Raw genomic sequence first — 19,381 nt, forward strand, 5'->3', positions numbered from 1 at the left:
CTTCCCGTTGGGGCATGCAGTTAAAGCAGTAAATTATAAACGGTGCTCCAGTGGCTTTATTTTCTGTCTTGTTATAGGTGTAGTCGAGGAAATAATCCTGATATTGATATAATGCTTTGAAGCAGTACAGATGATAGTTTCGCCTTGTCTTCTGTTTTCGTTGGTTCACGGTCCAACGTCTGTAAATAACAAAAGTAGTGCCAAGCTCCAAAGCATTTCACAATCCTATAGAGGATGACCGTGCATGATATCACGACAATATCCATGACGCTAGATCTGATGTCGCCCATAGAGGTTATTATAATATTTAGGCTAGCCTCTATTTGTTTCCCGACATTCGTACTTGTTAAACGTAGTTCATTTATGTGCGAGAACCATCTGGAAGAGTTTCCAAAAATTCAATATCCTCTCACTGTATTTTTAACAGCCTTAACGGATTTATGAAAGGGAAAGTTCTCATTTATCAAAGAGTCGCCCGCTACCACAAAGAAATATTATACCTGCATCACAGAAAACTTCATAAAAGCAGAAAAAAATGCTGTATGGTCTGGGCACCGCAACTGTGACTAACGTCTTTTCGGGGTGGTCAATCGAAACATGTTGTGCTTACGTTTCCAGTTGGCGGGTGACTCAGTCTCGCCTTTTCAATCTCCTGCTAACGTTAGAATGAAGACTGACTGCGACGGATAGGGTTTTAGTCCCTGCTTCGATGCGCAGATAAACCCGAATTTCTCTTCAGTTCTGAAACTTTCTGAATGCCCGGCCGTACGAGTATTTGTGTTACTGTCAGTCTGATAAAAAGTTGCCTCTTTCATGAGCCGAGGAGGTGGCTGTAAGGCATTGCCTGGTAGCCACTCCTCACTAAACCAAACTGACAAAATAAAGTTGTTTCCTCCTCCTCCTCCTCCTCTCTTCCTACCTCTGTAGATGTGCTATCGCAGATTTAACTACTCCAACAACAAATTCTGTTTTGGGGATGAAGACGCTTGAGATTCCAGTGATTGACGGCTCTCCGAAATCAGTGCTGTGAGGAACCTTACTAGAACCAATCGCTTAGGTAACAGTGATGATGCTACACGATAGCTTGAGTCTTCCAACGAGTAAGGCAAATATATTTCCCATGAGTCATGTTCGGTTTCCAGGGCACCACCAGGATCCAGATTTTGTGCGCGTATCGAGTGACTTTCGTGAGCCTTGAAGCAATCTTGGGGAACCACGCTATGTGTGCTTGAGCTACTCCTTTAATAATGTACACTATGTCGGGCACAGAGCTCCAAGGTCAATGTCATTGCTAATGATATTCATGCAAATAGCAACCTTGCCACCTTTGCAGGGTCGCTGAGAACATCGCGCGCAGTAATCAACGCCAGTGAATGGAATCGATCGCACTACTTCCCTGCAGTATAACGCGAATGAAAGCTTTTTCGCGTCCTCAGCCGATTACGCTGGTCATTTGATCCCGTTCAGTGGCTTGAAATTCAGGTTTAAACAAGTTGACTCTACTCTTATTAGACGATCACTGCAGTCAATTTAGTCGATGATATTTTCTTCTTTCAGAATGATATGACAAAGAAGTGTTGCAAACTGAAGTGGGGAGAACGGCACGAAAGGCATGATTACGTGTAGAAAGACACAGCTAACCCTCTCAGCATTAGTGCGCCCTGGATTTATATTTTGACGGGTGGTTGAAATCTTGTCCTGAAAGATGGATCTTTTAAAAGGCCATGAAAGGCTATAAAAACACTCGATACAGCTTTCTGTTGCTGAATTCATGCTTCATAAAAGTGTTTTTCCGAGCGTGAAAAAAGCCCTCAAATACACACAGAGTGCCTCGAGGGGCCAGTCGTGCGGCAATTTCGCGGGCATTTGCCGGCTTCTTTCACGCTCGGAAAAAGACATTTATGTAGCACTAATTCAGCGACATAAAGCTGTATCGGGAGTTTTTCATGTCGCTCTTCAATTTCCTAATGGACACTGTTAATCTAACAATACCATTTGAGAAGTTGATTAAATAATGAATACTAATTAGCTAATTACGCGAAATGAAAAGAAATTGGCTATCTTCAAGCCAGGGCAAGCAAAATCACCTTGGTTATGTCCATGTACATGGCATTCGCATATTTCTAAGCTCTGGAAAAGTTTAGGTGGGACGTCATGTATGTTAAGATATATTCGGGTCTAATAATGTGAGCTTCAGAAGTCTAATTAACGCAAATTCATTATTTACATTCGTATTAGTGCCTTCGGAGAAATCATTGAAATGGCAAGCTTGGAGGCCAGTCACGGTGTTTGCACCCACATTTTTTTTAAATATTTTGGAACATTGCACCTAATTCGAGATATTCAGCACCGAGTGGCGACATTCTATCCAGGCACTATCAGAACTCAGCCTGCCCGAAGCGCACAAAAGGCAGTCCCGCTATCTCACTAAACGAACATGTCCCGTAAAGAAAATCGCTATGAAGCTTTAAACAGAATGTCTTGGCGTGTCGCGGTAGATACTGATAGGGCACGCCTTGCTTGGCAAGCATGTCAGCAGTGTGCCCTGTCAGGATGTGCCACTACGTGCAATTACTCAAAGCATCAGGCGGGACGCGCTGGGTTTTCATATTGCCTAGATGTAGTTAATTTAGGCAAACTGAGACATCCAGTCAATCGCATAAATTGCCACAATGGAAACCCATAGGGGTTCCTGGAAAGAAAATCCTCGCAGTTAAAGAAAAATTCATCCAGGTCAGGGGCGCGAACCCGGGACCACCTCCTCACCGGGGCGCGTATTTTTAACTGCTTGTAGGTAGACCGGGGCGTGGAACTTGCGGAGACGACGGACGTTTCCGCGCATGCGCGAGTAAGAGCGGGTGCGAGAGAGGAAATGTGGGGAGTTTTGCTCCTTGAAAATACGACTCTGCCTAGGTACTACGGAGGAGTTTCTTGGCGCGCGTTGTATGCGCCTGTCCCTAGGCGTGCCGGCAGAAGTCGCGGGGCGCGGTTGTGCTGAACTTAGCATCGCAAGTTGGCGGGTCGACGCAATCATATTTATTCGATCATGTTTTACAAATGAAACGAGCGCGTCATTATTTCGCATTATTGGGCGGCCCGTGGGTTGGGGCCGCAGAGGCCTGCGCGTGCGGAGTATAACATCGGCTGTCCGCTGTCGCGGACAGCCAATTTTTTATGCGAACACCCCCTGGCGCGCTTCGGCCTCTGCGGCCCCAACCGACGGGCGGCCCGGCTTCCAGCTTTGATCCCCCCGCTACCGCTTGGGCGCCCCGGAGATCCTGCACCGCCTGCTTTAATATAACCTCAGGTGCTCTCCTGAGGCCTCCGTTTGCCGGTTACATGTGCCCTCCTGGAGCAGTGCTTGTAAAACATCCGATCTATCGTCGCGACGAAAAAAGCAACCCGCGACTTATACAACACCAGTCAGAACATTGTCCCTTCAGACACAGCGATCACCAAGCGGCGTCCGCGCCCACTGCCTCACCGCGCGGGCAGCCAGCGGCGGAGCGTATAAACCAACTCGACCGCACTCCGCAATGCCGGCATGTCTAGGGGACAAACGAATACAACGCGCTCAAAGAAACCTCCTCCGTAGTGCCTAGGCTGAGTCATATTCAAGGAGCAAAAGCCCCCATATTTTCTCTCTCGCGCCCGCTCTTACTCGCGCCTGCGCAGAAACGTCGAGCTCCGTCAAAAGTACCACGCCACGCTGTACCTACTATCAATTCTAAAGACGCCACCGAGGCAGCCGCACTACCATCTGAGCTAACCAGGCGGCTAGCAGATGGCAGGGCGAAGTGGAATTTGTCAATAATTCGAAGCAAAAGCAGGAGTTTTACGTAAGTGTTCTGCGGAAACATGTTCTCTGTACACATCAGGGCGTCGGGCATCGCAGAAACAACATTAAGGGAAAAAATTCTGGGTTTCACGTGACAAAACCTCGATCTGATTATGAGTTATGCCGTAGTGGAGGACTCCGAATTAGTTTGGGCACCTGGAGATGTTTAACGTGATCCTGCTGGACGGCACACAGGGGTATTTGCATTTGGCCGCCATGGAGATGTGGCCGGCGCGGTGGCGATTCAATCCCGCCACTTCGTGCTGAGCAGCGCACTGCCATAGCCGTTGTGCCACCAAAGCGGGTACAACAAGAAGACAAGTTTATATTTATGTATGCTTTATTTGGGCAAGCCGCATATGAAAGCACTTATTATGAGACATGCTATGCGCTTGATGTCAAAGCACAAATGAATCATCCAGTGATACATCCGTAAAGTTCTGTCGGCGCAGCCTATGCCTGTAATTGTTAGAAGATGGCGTGGAAGAGTTTTTAATGTGAAGCATTCTTTGCCTAATTTGGACACGCTGAATCTATCTGTCTGTCTGTGTGTCTGTCTGTCTGTCTGTCTGTCTGTCTGTGTGTCTGTCTGTCTGTCTGTCTGTCTGTCTGTCTGTCTGTCTGTCTGTCTGTCTGTCTGTCTGTCTGTCTGTCTGTCTGTCTGTCTGTCTGTCTGTCTGTCTGTCTGTCTGTCTGTCTGTTTGTCTGTTTGTCCGTCCGTCCGTCTATCTGTCTGTCTGTCTGTCTGTCTGTCGGTCCATCCGTCTCTCCGTCCGTCTGTCTGTCTGTCATTCGTCCGTCCGTCCGTCTACCTGTCTGTCTGTCGGTCCGTCCATCAGTCAGTCCATCCGTCTGTCTGTCTGTCTTTCTGTCGGTCCATCCCTCTCTCCGTCTGTCTGTCTGTCTATCTGTTCGTCCGTCCGTCCGTCCGTCCGTCCGTCCATCCGTACGCCCATCTGTCTGTCTGTCTGTCTGTCTGTCTGTCTGTCTGTCTGTCTGTCTGTCTGTCTGTCTGTCTGTCTAATTGTCTGTCGTCCGTCCGTCCGTCCGTCCGTCTGTGTCTGTCTGTCTGTCTGTCTGTCTGTCCGTCCGTCCGTCCGTCCGTCCATCTGTCTGTGTCTGTCTGTGTCTGTCTGTCTGTCTGTCTGTCTGTCTGTCTGTCTGTCTGTCTGTCTGTCTGTCTGTCTGTCTGTCTGTCTGTCTGTCTAAACCCTCACGTTTTGGTGCCATCCTGGTCGTTTCTTTAACTGGATAGCAATGAGAACGTACATGCCGTTAATAACATGTCATGACATAAATGGCGTCGTGCCGGTGTGGTACTTTCTTTAACTGGACATAAATCAGGATACGAATGGCATGCGATGCTTGTATGGCATGACATGAATGAAATACACGTCGTGCAATAAATGGAACAAATGAGATGTAATTATGATTGTTTATTTAACTGGATATATATCAGGGTAGGCAAGACATACAGGCATGACATGAATGATATGACAAACGTGTCATAACAAGTATGGCACGGATGACAAAAGTTACACTACACGCATGTCAGCACATGACATTGACATATGACACCTAATGTGTCATAATATCGGTGGAATAGATGACACACATGACGTAACTAGAATGGCGTGAATAACTTGCATGACATGCCATGATTGACACAAAATGCATTGCATGACATTACATGATGAACACGTCCTAACATGATTGACGCGCATGAGATGCATGCATCACATGAATGATGCCAAGTCATGCATATCAGACGTGCATGTCGTTCCTATGTACTTATGCGGAGGCAGTGACCCAAGTTGTCTACGCTCTTCGGCCACTGGGTATGTGCTCGTGTTAGTGATGATGTCGTGGTCACTGCATCATTGACATACCAGCTTTGTCATCCGACTTTCGGTTGCGACTCGTCCGCTGCATGCGCTAGAACCAGGTAGCTCACGTGATTAGTTCGAGGCCCGTCTGCAGCTGCACTGCTTGCAGTCTATTAAAAAGCAAGTTTTCCCACCAGTTTCGATTCCCCAACGCCGTAAAGCAACAGCAGCCTCGCTTAGCAAGCTACCTGTAAAATTATTCGCATAATGTTGCCTCCCACAGCAATCACGATGTTCAGAAAGTTTTTTGCTCTGCATCTAAGCACTCCCCCCCCCCCCCCCCCCCTCGCTCGTCCAGGTATGTGCCAAATTTTAGCTTGTGCTGTAACCAGGTGACTTTGTCATCACTATTTTCAAAGTTAATTCAAATTGGAGAAGAGCACTCTATCTTCTCTGTCCTCTTTTTCTCGGACCCTCATTTCATGAGTAGTGCAGTGTCTTGATGTATATAGTGTTTCCCTTGCAATACATAGACGTGTTAATACATCTCATCTACATCTTAGGTTGTAAGTTTTGTTTTGTTACATAACACGGAAGAATTTATCCCTTGTGTGGCAAACGTCACGTTACAAACATATTTTTTTGCCACGTAGGTTTGCCCTAAGAAGACATAGGGTTGGGTATGTAGTATATGTGTGCTGTATGAGACCTGTGTTGCATATAAACTGAGACATTATTTTGTGCTATCTGTTATAATGTACGCAGAAGTCCTTGAAACATTCCGCTGGATGCAACATGTCCAAACTGCCTCCTTCCAGTGACGGAAACAGACGCTTACCATTTAGCATGTGCTTGTCCAGGCTTGCAAGTGCAAAGCTCCCGTCTCCTACTGCAAACCCGGCCTTGATTACAGTGCCACAACCAAGATAGTGTACTGCGTTATAGGCCTGGTTGCGTTCATTTACGTCAACGTGAAAATGGCCGCTCGCACGTTTGTTTGACCTGCGGTGGCGTTTCAAGGCCTTTCTTTGCGGAAAGAAACTGGGCTCAGTTCGGTGCTTTTACTTTGCTGTTGTCTTCACACTTTCGCTTGTTTGCACTAGAATGACAGTGTAGGTGATGGCTGACCCGGCGAGCTGAAAATTGAGAACAAAACTATTATATTACATATATATATGAAAGAACGTGGCTATACGAACGGCCTTCGCATTGTTGTATTTTATCTGACCATAACAACGCTCGCCCGCAATCCAACGCAAATGGAGCACAAGCTGCTCCTAATGCCTTCGCCTTGCTAGAGCAGCAGCCGTATTGGTTTCTGAGAAAAAAAAGTATCACAATAATACAACACTTTTCAAGCACACCAAATTACAAACATACATTATTAGTATCATTAAAATATATATAATAGAATACTACGTTAATAACATCGCCAAATACATTAAAAGATTACTTACGAGCAAACACACCAGTATCCATCAAACACTTCGCAGTCAGAAGGCGACAAATGTTATATAGCACATGTAAAAGCGTGAGTCGCTTAGCAATATGTAGCTTGGCCAAATATGACCGGGCTCCAATCGCATAAACTGATATTCTCATATTTAATATTTTTTTCTGCTCAACGCGCATGTCTCCGTTTCTTTACTATACTCTTGAAGTAACAAAGGCCGTACTCATTGTTTATGTTTAGCCGACAAAAAAATTGACAGAACATTTTCTATCAGCAGTAATGACCAAATACCGTCCTTAACCTGCTCAGCAATGTACAGTTCATTTGACATTTATGTATTGCACTTTGCCGCGTGGGGACACCGCAATCACTGCTACCACAAACGAAAATAAATGTAACACAGACGTTCGGACCGAAAAATTACACATGCTGGTTTTATATTTCAGTGGTTTGCATAAACGTTCATTGCATTAATAAGCAGCGCTAGCAGCCTAGTTGTACTGGCATCTGCCAAAAGAGTGCACTGAAACCCTGCTCCTTGTTAAAGGTACTTCACCAGCCGCTGCTGTAGGGGCATACGAGACTGTCATTTGGTGCAACTGCCGAAAGCAACATTTTTTCATCTCCGTCTGTTTAGGCACGCTGTATTAACGTAGGAACATGCTAAAACAGAATAAAGTGATCTACAATTGATATCCGTGGATGACAAATGCTCATCCGCTCGGTCAACAATTGCTTATACAAGCAGAATATGATGTTAAAAGACGATGCCACCTCAATGACAACGCAAAGAACCTGACGCACAGCTTCACAGTCCATATTTGATATACATTTCCTTATATAGTTACCAAATCAAGCCCGTGTTACTCCACAAGCTCAACACCTCGGCGCCAACGAGCCCTTGCGTTACATCAGCAAAAACCTGCACCGCCCTTGATTTAATAATAACAACACATTAAAAATAGCAGCAAGAATAGTTCTAAGGAGAAGTTCCAGACAATACATATCTGCTTTTAAATTGCAATGGAGTAAGTTAATTCAAGACAAGAGAGCTATGTCGTTTCTTAGTTAAGTATAAAATGTCTTCCAGAAACAAGCTTCACTATCATTTACGCACACCTCAGGTTTCACACATATGTTCGCTTACCGCAGTTACTCAAATTTAGGCTGAGACTCTTCTTAAAACAAAAATCGGGAGTCCACCTCAGATTCGAGGATTCGATTTGGCCGCAAGCGCTAGCCACCACCGATCACGATAAGATCGATGCCACGAGGAGCAAAACGAAGCTGCCGATTTTATCAGAACAAATGGAGCAGAGAGAATTCGTACTGGATAAGATCCGCATTCCCATTAATTTCTATATACAGTAACATCATATACCATATGGGAGGGAAAAAGAGAAAGAAAATTAAATTATGGGGTTTTACGCGCCAAAACGACTTTCGGATTATGAGGCACGCCGTAGTGGAGGACTCCGGAAATTTAGACCAGCTGGGGTTCTTTAACGTGCACCTCAATGTAAGTACACGGGCGTTTTCGCATGTCGCCTCCATCAAAATGCGGCCAGCGTGGCCGGGATTCGATCCCACGACCTCGTGCTCAGCAGCCCAACACCATAGCCACTGAGCAACCACGGCGGGTAGAGAAAGAATAAACATTTATTCTGAGCAAGCGCAGTCCGCGCCCTTGGTGATCGGCCTTGATACGATCTGGACCGGGTGAGGTGGGTCTTCACCGCAGGAATAAGGAAATTACGATGAAGCCGGGCATATTGATGATGAAAAAAAAGTAGAAAAGATTCTATTGATTGATACATGGATGTGACTCCCATCTGGGTCCCGGGCGGTTCTTATTAACACGTGGGCCACCACGGCCTTATATAATCACTGCCGGTCCTGTCATCGTCGCCGTCTTCCTCCGGAGCCTGTCTTTCCCTTTTGGCTATCCCTGGTGTCAGCTTGGCAAAAAGCGTGACGTCGTTTGATCTCTGGTTTCTTCTTCTATCCTTTTGTTTCAGAAGGGGAGCCTGTCTTTTCTTTTTGCCGATCCTTGGTGCCAGCTCGGGTAAAAGCGTGACGTCATCTAGACGTTCGGTTTCTGCTTCTATCATTTCGTGTCACCCCGTGGAGAAGGAGGCGGCGTCGATTCAGAGAAGAGGGCAATTATGTTGACAAGGGGAAGCCCGTTTGAATTCTTCTCACACTTCAGAGCTCGATCATAGCAGCTTCCTTGTTCCAGGAAGCCGCAGGTCATAGCCATCTGCCGTGCCCGTTCGATCGGGCTACGCTGTCTTTTCAGGTCTTAGCCTCCCCCTACCCTTCGGTTAGTCTTTGGGAGTCTACGCTGCCATATTGTTTCACACATCCCCATACCATTTGACATAAGTTGTCTGGGACATTAGAGTACGCGCAGTTAGATGTATGAAAGCTCAGTAGGTGAGGTTCGATGCAATAGGATACCATGGACGTAGCTGTTGGTTTTCAATTTCCTGAGGCTTACTGCCTCTTTTCTAATTCGGCTGGGGTTAAGTGACCGATACGTTCTTCTGTCTAGCCTGTAGTGTTGCACAATATCGACGTGCTTTTTTGGGACTTCAACAGTCCTCCTTGGCGCGTCCTATGAGAAAGCCCTGTAAACGTGAGCTACGTGGGCTGCGTCATTCCCTACAGAGACTCGGGCTTCAGAGTCCGAGCGATTTTTATATCTGGTAGGTGCTTCTATGCCGTTTCTGTGAGAATTTGTAGGGCTTGCCATGAGATTATCCCTTTCTGAAAATCCCGGCAGGCTACTTGCTGTCAGTGAGTATGTGAAAAGTGGGTTTTTATATAATATGCTATATGTTCTATATCAGATTATTGGATTTGGCCGTTATGTGATAGACGTGTTTTTTTTTTTTCAATAAGGAATGTCCGTAATAACAGACATCATACGGGTGAACGAAGTCACAACCGGTGTCGCTCGAAAAAAGCCGCCCGAAAAAAAAAGCGTGCAGTAAAAAAGGTCGCTCGGAAAAAGACGCCAGTCTATTTTGATATACGACGGACAAGTCTACTTGGCTTAGTGCAGTATCCAATTGGATCACGGTGGTGAAAAAACTCAGGCCTATCGCATAATGCGTGCTCTCCAAAAGTGCAACGTCATCAGAAGCTTGCATGTTATTTTCAAAATCGAATGGCGTATTCGTCCAGATGACATTGTAGGACATGTTTCTTTCTTTTTGTGACCTTCCAAATATCGGGCGTTGGCCTATATTTGTGAACGGCCTGGATTCGGATAAACACCGTAGCTCGTTTAAATATGCACCAACAAATAGACATACGAGTGGCTACATTCTCGTTACGCGACATAGCTATTCACACAGCTCAAGTTTATAACAGGTGGTCCAACAACAAATAGCAATTCCTTCAAAAAGCAGTGCGAAATGGTACTTACCGAAACAATCAATGGCAGATTTAACGAAAAGAAGCCAGATCCAGATACAGCCATCTCCTTGGGTTTTATGGTGTCTCGCAGATAGCTTATCTGCAACAACGAAAGAATGACCATGGTCAAGGTCATTCGCTCCGTCGTTCACAATTAGGAGAAAGCATTTGGTTAGAGGCAAATAACATTTTACTTTCAAAGATATATGACACGCACGCATGCTTTAACTGTTAGACCAATCTGAAGGAAATTTGTGGGTTTTACGATAAATATTTATATTCTGTACACAAACAGAGTTTAGGGCCTCAGTTTTCCACAAGAAGTTTCTGAAATATGGAAGTACAAAAGCGAATAAAGAAGATCCCGATGTAGGATAACTCTGCACCAATGATAGAGATGGCAGTACTAAAAACGCCGTCTGCTAGAGCACTTGAAGCGGGAAAATGTGGTATAGAAGTTTAGAACTTGGACGTGAAGAGTTACAACTCTTATAATTGTTTTACAAATGTTCTACTCATAAATTCATGCTTTGTATCTGAATAATGTAAAACAGATTAGTATTTCCCTCTTTAGATGCATCTGAATGAGCCCAGTTTACGGAATTGGGACATATTTTGTTATTGCTGAATAGAGTTGTAAACGGCATACCAAAGTATTTTTTATTTCACCATTCGAGAAAAGAAATCCTTAAGGAATGTAGGGCTAAATAAAAAACCTAGCTGCCTCCATAAGTCGATCAATTTCACATTTTAAATTTACTAGTTGCAACCCTCGCCAATACACTCTATAAAACGTTTACATGCTTTGGGGTGTGTATCTGCCACACAACGATAATCGTCATCTGCCTTGCTTGCGTTTCATTTCTTAAAAACGGCGCGCCCTCTACTTTCCTGTCGGCAGTTCTATGGCATGCTGATAAGGCGCATGCCGTTCGTTACTGGGAAGTACCGAGATCGCAGCGCTAAAAAGAGGGAATCCGGACAAGACAAATAACGTTTATCGTTGTGTGGCAAGATATGACTCAAAGGGTGCAAACTTTTCTTAAAATGTAATAGTTGCGATTCCTTTGTATTTAGAGTAGAGTTGCTGATGTAAAGCTTCCTCTTAACCACGCACGTAAAAGCCCATAATTTTTCTTAAGCATGCTTATTAACAATAACGACAACAAACTACGCACCTGAGTAAAATATGCTCCGTTTTGCTGGCCGGTTGGAGCGCTCTGAAGAGTTTGTCGCATGCTTCGCAACTGCAAAGAACAGTAAGTACACATGGTTCTTCGTGTTGCGTGGACTTAGGCCTAAGTAACGTGCTACCCAAGAATGATGAAGCCCTTGACTCGACCGAAAGACGCCCGTAAACGTGACGGCTAGGTAAAGTTCTAGAAAGCGCCAAAGGATGCACCCTTTCAACAGAATTACTACAGCGAGTAACTTTCACATGAAGACGGTGTTCTACCGAAATAGAAACGCATTTTGAGTTGTGATGTGTCTACTGAAATAAGTGCCCAACCGGCCTGGTTTATTTTATATTATATTGTAAATGTTTGTAACAAATAGAATATGTTGCCAGCTTCCCCGTGGTGTTAAATTGTCCAATGAATGAATGATGATGAGCGATAAAATAAACTTTCCAGCTATTTAGAGGCTTGCTGCCGAACCTGGTGAGCCATGCTGTCACAAGTTCTGCCAAGTGATCCCGTACGGCCGCATGCTGGCGCGCACACAAACACAAACACATACAAACACACTCAAACACACACACGCGCGCACAACGATACGCAAGTTCACTCCGCTTTATACATGTCAAATTTACAAGTAGAAATGTGACAAGGCGCGAACTGCTTATATTTTCGGCCTTATACTCACTTCGTTGACCATTTCCTGACTCAATCCGGTAATGTCCAGAATGTTCAGGACCAACAAAACAGTGTAGAGTAGGCAGATTATAGACTGAAGCGTTGAAAGCCCCTCTACGAACGCCGTATAAGTGCAGATACAGGCAAACAACAGGACGGCTCCACCGGAGACCGTAATGGACCACCGCCAAATGCCGTTAAGCTTCGTCTTAAGCAGCGCTATAGCACAAAGGTTCATCCTAACCTCTTCGACTTTCATAGCTCGGTTGACGAAAACCAAGCTGCCGCCGCCATCGATCATGCAGCGAACAACCTCGTGCTGCTGCCGAATGTACAACAGCAGCACTTCTAGGCACGGTCTTAGAACAATGAAGTCAACCATTTGGTACACGTAGAAGATGAAGTCACCGGCAACGCAGGATACCTTGAGGACGACGCCTTGGGCACCACGATATTCGAGGTAGTCGAGGAAGTCACAAAGGAGGTAGTTGCTAAGGCCCAAATTTCCTACAAATGCAAGGCAATGCATAAGTCGTATGAAATAGCTGGTTTTCGTTTTCCGGCAGCATGCTGGTGGCACAAAATTTACTGAGCTTTCGTACCTGGCCGATTCTTTGAAGAAATCGAAGAGGTGGCGCGAGTTAAGGGCAATGCAGAGAACGTTCAGTAGAACTTTGAAACTGATTACAGAGAAAACGAGAATGTAGAGCCACCTGGTGAAAACCTGAACGCCGATCAAGAATGCTACAGCCATCTGATAAAAAAAGAACACAAGAGACAATGTGAGTAGAACACAGCAGATGAAGGCGTAAAATAGGGGGGAGGCTTTCCAAATCATGTTCGTCTGATGTTGTTCTGTTGCACGAAGTCCTCGGAAAATCACAAGTCCAGAAACTAAGCAGACCCAGCAATATGGTTTGAAGTGTCGCATCATAAAGGATGTCATTGTGCTGTTTTACGATCGGCCCTATTATGACGACACGAAAACTTAGTCTGAACGTCGAAGGAGAGCATTAGGTCGTGTTCGCCGTCATGACTGCAGCTACCAGGACATCTGAAATGGAAAAGAAACAAGAAAATGTACTTCACACCTAAATATTTGAAAAGTGCACATTACGTCACCTTTAGCACGTTAACTAAAGGGGCACTAAATGCTGCAGCATGGTATCTCTTTAGTGAACTTCACTAAAACGGAACTTACAAACCGCACATAATGTATTTATATTAGCAAAATACCCTTGAAAACTATTTGTATTCGTTTGGCAGAAAAAAGATGATTCTCACGAGAAAGAAAAAAGTAGCCAGAGCATTTTTATATTTTCCACGGAAAATCACCGCCGGGACGACCATGTGACGTCATGGATTTATAACTATGTTGCAGTAATTGGACGACTCTGGCACAAAAATAAGAACTTGCTAGGTATCAATCCTTTGATTTCTTTATAATACAATATAGGGCGCTATACCGTAAAGCTATTCCAAAATTTTCTATTCCAATTCTGCAATCAGCCCTTCGCAATTGGTCAACATATTTTGGGACCACCCCCGCTTCACCAGTGTGTCATGCGACGTCATGAAAACCGCGATAGCTCGCAATCTGATATGGCGTGTACACACTGATTATGCATGATTGGACCGAACAAACAAAACATTGTTATTTTTGATTCCACGCCTTTTCGCCGTTAGCCCTCAGCTATTGGTCAAAAGTTTCGGGCTGCACCCACTAAACCTGCCTGTCACGCGACGTCACAAAACCGCGAAAACTCACCACGTCGAAGTAACATGCACGCGTTAAACATGCAATAATATGCAGAACAAAACTGAATTTTCTTCTGAATAACCGCAGGGCTGCCGCGTTCCGAAAGGAATAAAATATGGCTGCCACAGATCGCTCAGGCACTGGCTACTCGCAGCTGCCGGAGACCTTGGGTTTATTTGCGCGGAAATAAACTTGCTGCGTGGCAGTATAACGTTTTCGAGAACTTTCGGCACGTTTACGACCTCGTTCTTCCAACTCTCCTTTGCTGAGGATCCATTTTAGCGGCAGTCCTGACCTACCGTTGCATGCCGCCGCGATTTTCAACCAGTCACAGCAAGCTAAGTAAGGGAAAGAGGACCAGTTGCGGATGCCGTAACACCCTCTTCATCCAGTTATCGCTTTGCAGTGCACTGGCTCGGCCCCATCGATTCCCTCTCAATTTGAGCGTGCTCCTCGCCTCTTGTCAGCCAATTAGATAGGACAAGCCGCTCAAAAGGACTTCTTTTTGGGCAAGTTGGTGCTTGGCTTTCCTAGGTATACATTGTGGTGCAAAACACATTTCTTGAAAAGGCACAGAAGAAATGAAGACAGTGAAACGGCGAAGCTACCAACTGTTTAATGACAGCCCGAAAAAACGTATAGAAGAAAAGAACTTTCGCTCATGCGCGGGGAACCAAGGTGTGACAGAGCAACATGGTCATGATAACATACTTTGGATAAAGCACATTTCTGTAGAATGTAGTTCGGTAGATGTATCGCTAGCACATGCAGACTCTTTCTTTTTAATATGGAACGCTTCCAACAACTCCTTTACAGTCTGGTCCCCCTTTTTTTTTTGCCTTGAATCAATATTTTCTCAGAGCATGGCGTACAACGACAGGCTTTACACTGCGCATGCAGACGCGCCTTGTCATACTTACCGATACTGTTAGCATGCTGCCTCAGTATGTCATTAATACAACGTCCCATTTGTCTCCCGTATGACTTACCGCAATCTAAGGGTCTCTCGTAGACCACCCCTTGTTGCGTACTCCAGGGTAGCGTATCGTACTGCTGCCGAATTGTAGCGACGCCTGTTTATCGAAGCTCGACCGATGTTACTATTGGGTGGCGAGGCGTTGTCGGCGGGCTGCAGGCATCCGATAGAACATGGCGACCAAGCAAGAACGAGACAATTTCTACTGCGAAACTTGCGTGGTTTATTCAAAGGTTGGTGAAAGATGATAAGAAGAGAATGTAGTGTGTTAAAAGTACAATTCGAAGCCCCTTAAATAGGCTCTCTCAAATCGTGGGAGGGATCTTGCTCCCGTCGACGTCACGTGACCGCCTCAGAGTCTGCTCTGTGGATGGGCGTCCCGCCTCCGTAGATACCAAGCCGCAGGCGCTGGATTGTAGATGCTCATCCTTCTCTTTTGCGCGTTGCTGGTTCGTGGAAGTTCGGTAGAGTTTGACAGTTCGAGTAAAGGGTGCCTCTAAAGTCGCACACACACAAAAGGGGCCTGCAAACCCTGCGGGGCATCCGCCAGACCGGCATACACTCGAGACAACCATGGCGAATAAGGAAGTCACACTTGGTTTCGATGAGGCATGGTGGTCGAGAATCCACTTTGCCCGGGGTGCAAGACGCCAACCGTAACACCCTTCACTATAGTCCCTGAAATGTTTGGCCTTCTGCCTCTGGCAGCCAGGTGGTCTTTTGCGTGTGATCCGGGGGAACAATTCAGCTAACTTGTTGGGAACCGAAAAGACAACCCGAATGCCATATCTGGTAAGTAAGCTACCTTCTTGAGGTTATGGCTCACACGGTGTAAATAAGGTAGTACTCTTGGTACCCGCTCCCTCTCCTTCGAGTGCGTTTTCATACTCGCAGCGGTAGCTTTTAGCTTCTGCAGGAGGGACTCGACCACGCAATTTAAGACAGACTGAGGGTAGCCTGCTTTTAAAAGTCTCTCAAGTTGATGACAAAACTCGCCTGCATCACATGCACACAAGACCTGCGCAGAGGCGATTCCAGGCAAAGTAAGGCGATTCCACACGTCACAGTCTTAGAGCGCGCTGAGTCATATTCTAACAATTCTTTTTTACCTCGAAGTAGGTACGCACAGCAAACGTGATGACTCATAAGTGTTAGGTTAACGTCTAGAAACTGCAACTAACTGTCTTTCGGAAGCTCATTAGTAAATGTAAGCACTTTCCTCTCGATGCCCCTTGACATGCCATGAAATGGTTGAGCAGTTTTTAGACGTTTTTAGAGCAAACGCAAAAGTACTTACATTTACTAATGAGCTTCCGAAAGACAGTTGCAGTTTCTAGACGTTAACCTAACACTTATGAGTCATCACGTTTGCTGTGCGTACCTACCTCGAGATAAAAAATAATTGTTACAATATGATGCAGCGCACTCTAAGACTATGAAGTGTGGAATCGCCTTACTTTGCCTGGAATTGGCTCTGCGCAGGTCATGTGTGCACGTGATGCAGGCGAGTTTCTGCCATCAACTTCAGAGACTTTTAAAAGCAGGCTACCCTCAGTCTGTCTTAAATTTCGTGGTCGAGTCCCTCCTGCAGAAGCTAAAAACTACTGCTGCGAGTGTGAAAATGCACTGAAAGGAAAGGGAGCATGTAAAACCAGAAGTAGTACCTTATTTACACCGTGTGAGTCAAAACCTCAAGAAGGTAGCTCCTTACTTACCAGATATGGCATTCCGGTTGTCTTTGCGGCTCCCAACAAGTTAGCTCAATTGTGCCCCCAGATCACCCGCGAAGGACATCGGGGCTGCCAGAAGCAGCACCCCAAACATTTCATAGACTTTGTTGAAGGGGTGGTCTACGAGATACCCCAAGATTTTGGCAAGTCATACGTTGGACAAACGGGACGTTGTATTATTGACAGACTGAGGGAGCATGCTAATAGTATCGGTAAACGAGACATGGCGCATCTACCTGCGCACTGTAAAGCCTGTCGTTGTACGCCATGCTTTGAGCAAGTATTGATTCTAGGCAAAAGTAGGAACCAAACTGCAAGGGAGTTGTTGGAAGCGGTCTATATTAAAAAGAAATGGTCTGATTGTGTCATCGATACATCTATCGTAATATATTCCGCAGAAATGTCCTTTATCCAAAGTATGTTATCATCACCATGCTGTTCTGTCACACTTTGGCTCCCTGCGCATGAGCGGAAGTTGTCTTTTGCTCTATACGCTTTTTCCGGCTGTCATTAAACAGTTGGTAGTTTGGCGCTTCACTGTCTTCCTTTCTTCTGTCCTTTTACAAAAAAATGCATGTTGAGCCACAAGGTATACCTAGGAAATACAAGCCGCTCAGTGTAGGCAATGTTATTCGTTTTTATAGCAAACAAAAGCGTCCTCCTATAAACGAGGAGAGTGTTTGGTTGGTCTGTTCAGGCAACGCTGCAGGTCAAGGCCCGATGCTTGCGTCTGCAGTTACGTAAATTTGACGTCAGGTGATTGGAATATAAAGATATTGGAATAGCTTTTCGTTACAGGGCCCATAGTTTCAGATTACTGATAATCATAACTATACCCAAGCAAATGCTGTCGAATCAGTGACCTCATGGACAGCTACTGTGGAAAGTTCATGACGGTATTGCCGCCTGTCTCTAGCTTTTTTGTTCAGATCTCGCCAACCAAGCTTCCTCCACGACAAGGGCAGCCATCTTTCTTGTTGCGGAAGCATAGTGTGGTCAGAAAACGTAATAATTTCTCACGACGTCCTTCAAACCACCTATGCTCAACGGCACAGGATAGTTTCACAGGAATTTTCCTTCACTCTTAAGAAGACTGCAACTTGGGTAAGCCGCTATTCAACCATGATGTCGCTCTGACGACCTTGGTGCTGGGGTACAAGCTCAAAATTCTAACTGGTGCCCTGGCTCCATCATTTCATTTTTTTGCCGATATAACGTAACATTTGACGTAACGTACGATATAGCGCAACGAATTTAAAAGAATGCCACTAAGTTTTACTGACATGGCATTCTGGAGCGTCATTTTTTTTACGTTAAAGGGATAGACAACCCCTCAGAACCCGTATCGAGAGTAACCGTGCTGATGGTATAATTCCCTACCGTAGTGGCTAAAATCAGCCAGGTTTTCCTGATTACACGCGGCTTTATATTTTTAATTCATCCCTGAAAGTCACAAAAAGTTAGCTTTGCTGCCCCACGCGGCAAAAACATGAAGCTGCACAAGAGGTCCACCACGTGACCTTCTACTACTGTGCGTGGTTTCTGGTCTACTTATTAGTATTAAAACGCAGTATACTTTTTATTATAAATTTTTCCAGACTTACAATCTGCAGATTAGCCTTAGTTTGTAGTGAGCAGAAAAGTGGCGCTGTCTTCGCCTTGTTTTTTGTTGAGTTGACTCGGCTCGTTTATCGACAGTAAAATGACGACGGGGCCCAGCCCGTCAGGACGTAGGCGTGTGCTTGGGAAAACACGCGGTGCTACTAAAGAAATGCGTCTACAACAAAGCAAACTTATTGCAGCAGCTCTATTTTTTCTCAAAAGGGCTGGAAAAGGTCAAAATGTATGTAGTTAACCACAGTTACACTCACTCCTGTGCGAGCAGAACGATGGGCGGCTTTGACAATTTGCGAGGAGGGCTAACTAGATCGCTCACACTTCACAGCGTTGCTGGAGGAGGGACTCTTACTGTTTTAGAGACTGCTCAGATGGCAAAATTCTGCTTACTAAATGTTCACGCGATTTTACAAGTAACTGATGCAGATGTAAACACTACCGTGGAGGAGCTTTGCCTTTCGCCATAAAAAGCTAAGTCTTGAAAAATCGGTTATCAGTGCCTTTTAAGGTTCATACCTGAAACATTAGAAAGGAAAGAAAATATATATATATAGTTTGACACGTTTGTTCCATCGCCTAATCGGGCAAATCTGAATGCCGGCAACGATACCTAAGCTGCTTCGACTGACTTGCAGATGCCAAAGTAGTTGGGCATTTTATAACTTCGAGCAACAGCTCGAATTTCGTAAGGTAGTGGAAATTTCAGCTCGTTGGTTCATGATCTTCGGCTTATACAGAGCAGAGAGAACGACCACGAAAAGAAGGAGACACGAGGCACAGGTTGAGGTTTCAGCGTAGTACGTACCTTGGCGCCAGAGCTCCCCCTCGCTCGGTGGACGTCCTGCCGGAAACGAAAGGATATACGACGTGCAACGACGAGTTCAGTTTCTTGAGAAACGCACA

The 19,381-nt window shown here is 45.4% G+C and overlaps 1 long non-coding RNA gene across 2 annotated transcripts; it reads right to left on the minus strand.

Moving 5' to 3' along the window:
- Positions 1–6,678: 6,678 nt before the first annotated feature.
- On the minus strand, positions 6,679–13,085 carry LOC126544941 (uncharacterized). 2 transcript variants are annotated; one of them, XR_011890499.1, is made up of 4 exons: positions 12,407–13,085; positions 11,719–11,787; positions 10,551–10,640; positions 6,679–6,800 (listed from the first exon to the last, which is right to left on the minus strand). It is a non-coding gene; the product is annotated as an uncharacterized lncRNA (long non-coding RNA). The 2 variants fall into 2 exon arrangements; XR_011890500.1 differs by lacking the exon at positions 6,679–6,800 and adding an exon at positions 6,842–6,982.
- Positions 13,086–19,381: the final 6,296 nt, after the last annotated feature.

Source organism: Dermacentor andersoni, chromosome 10, assembly GCF_023375885.2.
Source record: "Dermacentor andersoni chromosome 10, qqDerAnde1_hic_scaffold, whole genome shotgun sequence".
Taxonomy (NCBI): domain Eukaryota; kingdom Metazoa; phylum Arthropoda; class Arachnida; order Ixodida; family Ixodidae; genus Dermacentor; species Dermacentor andersoni.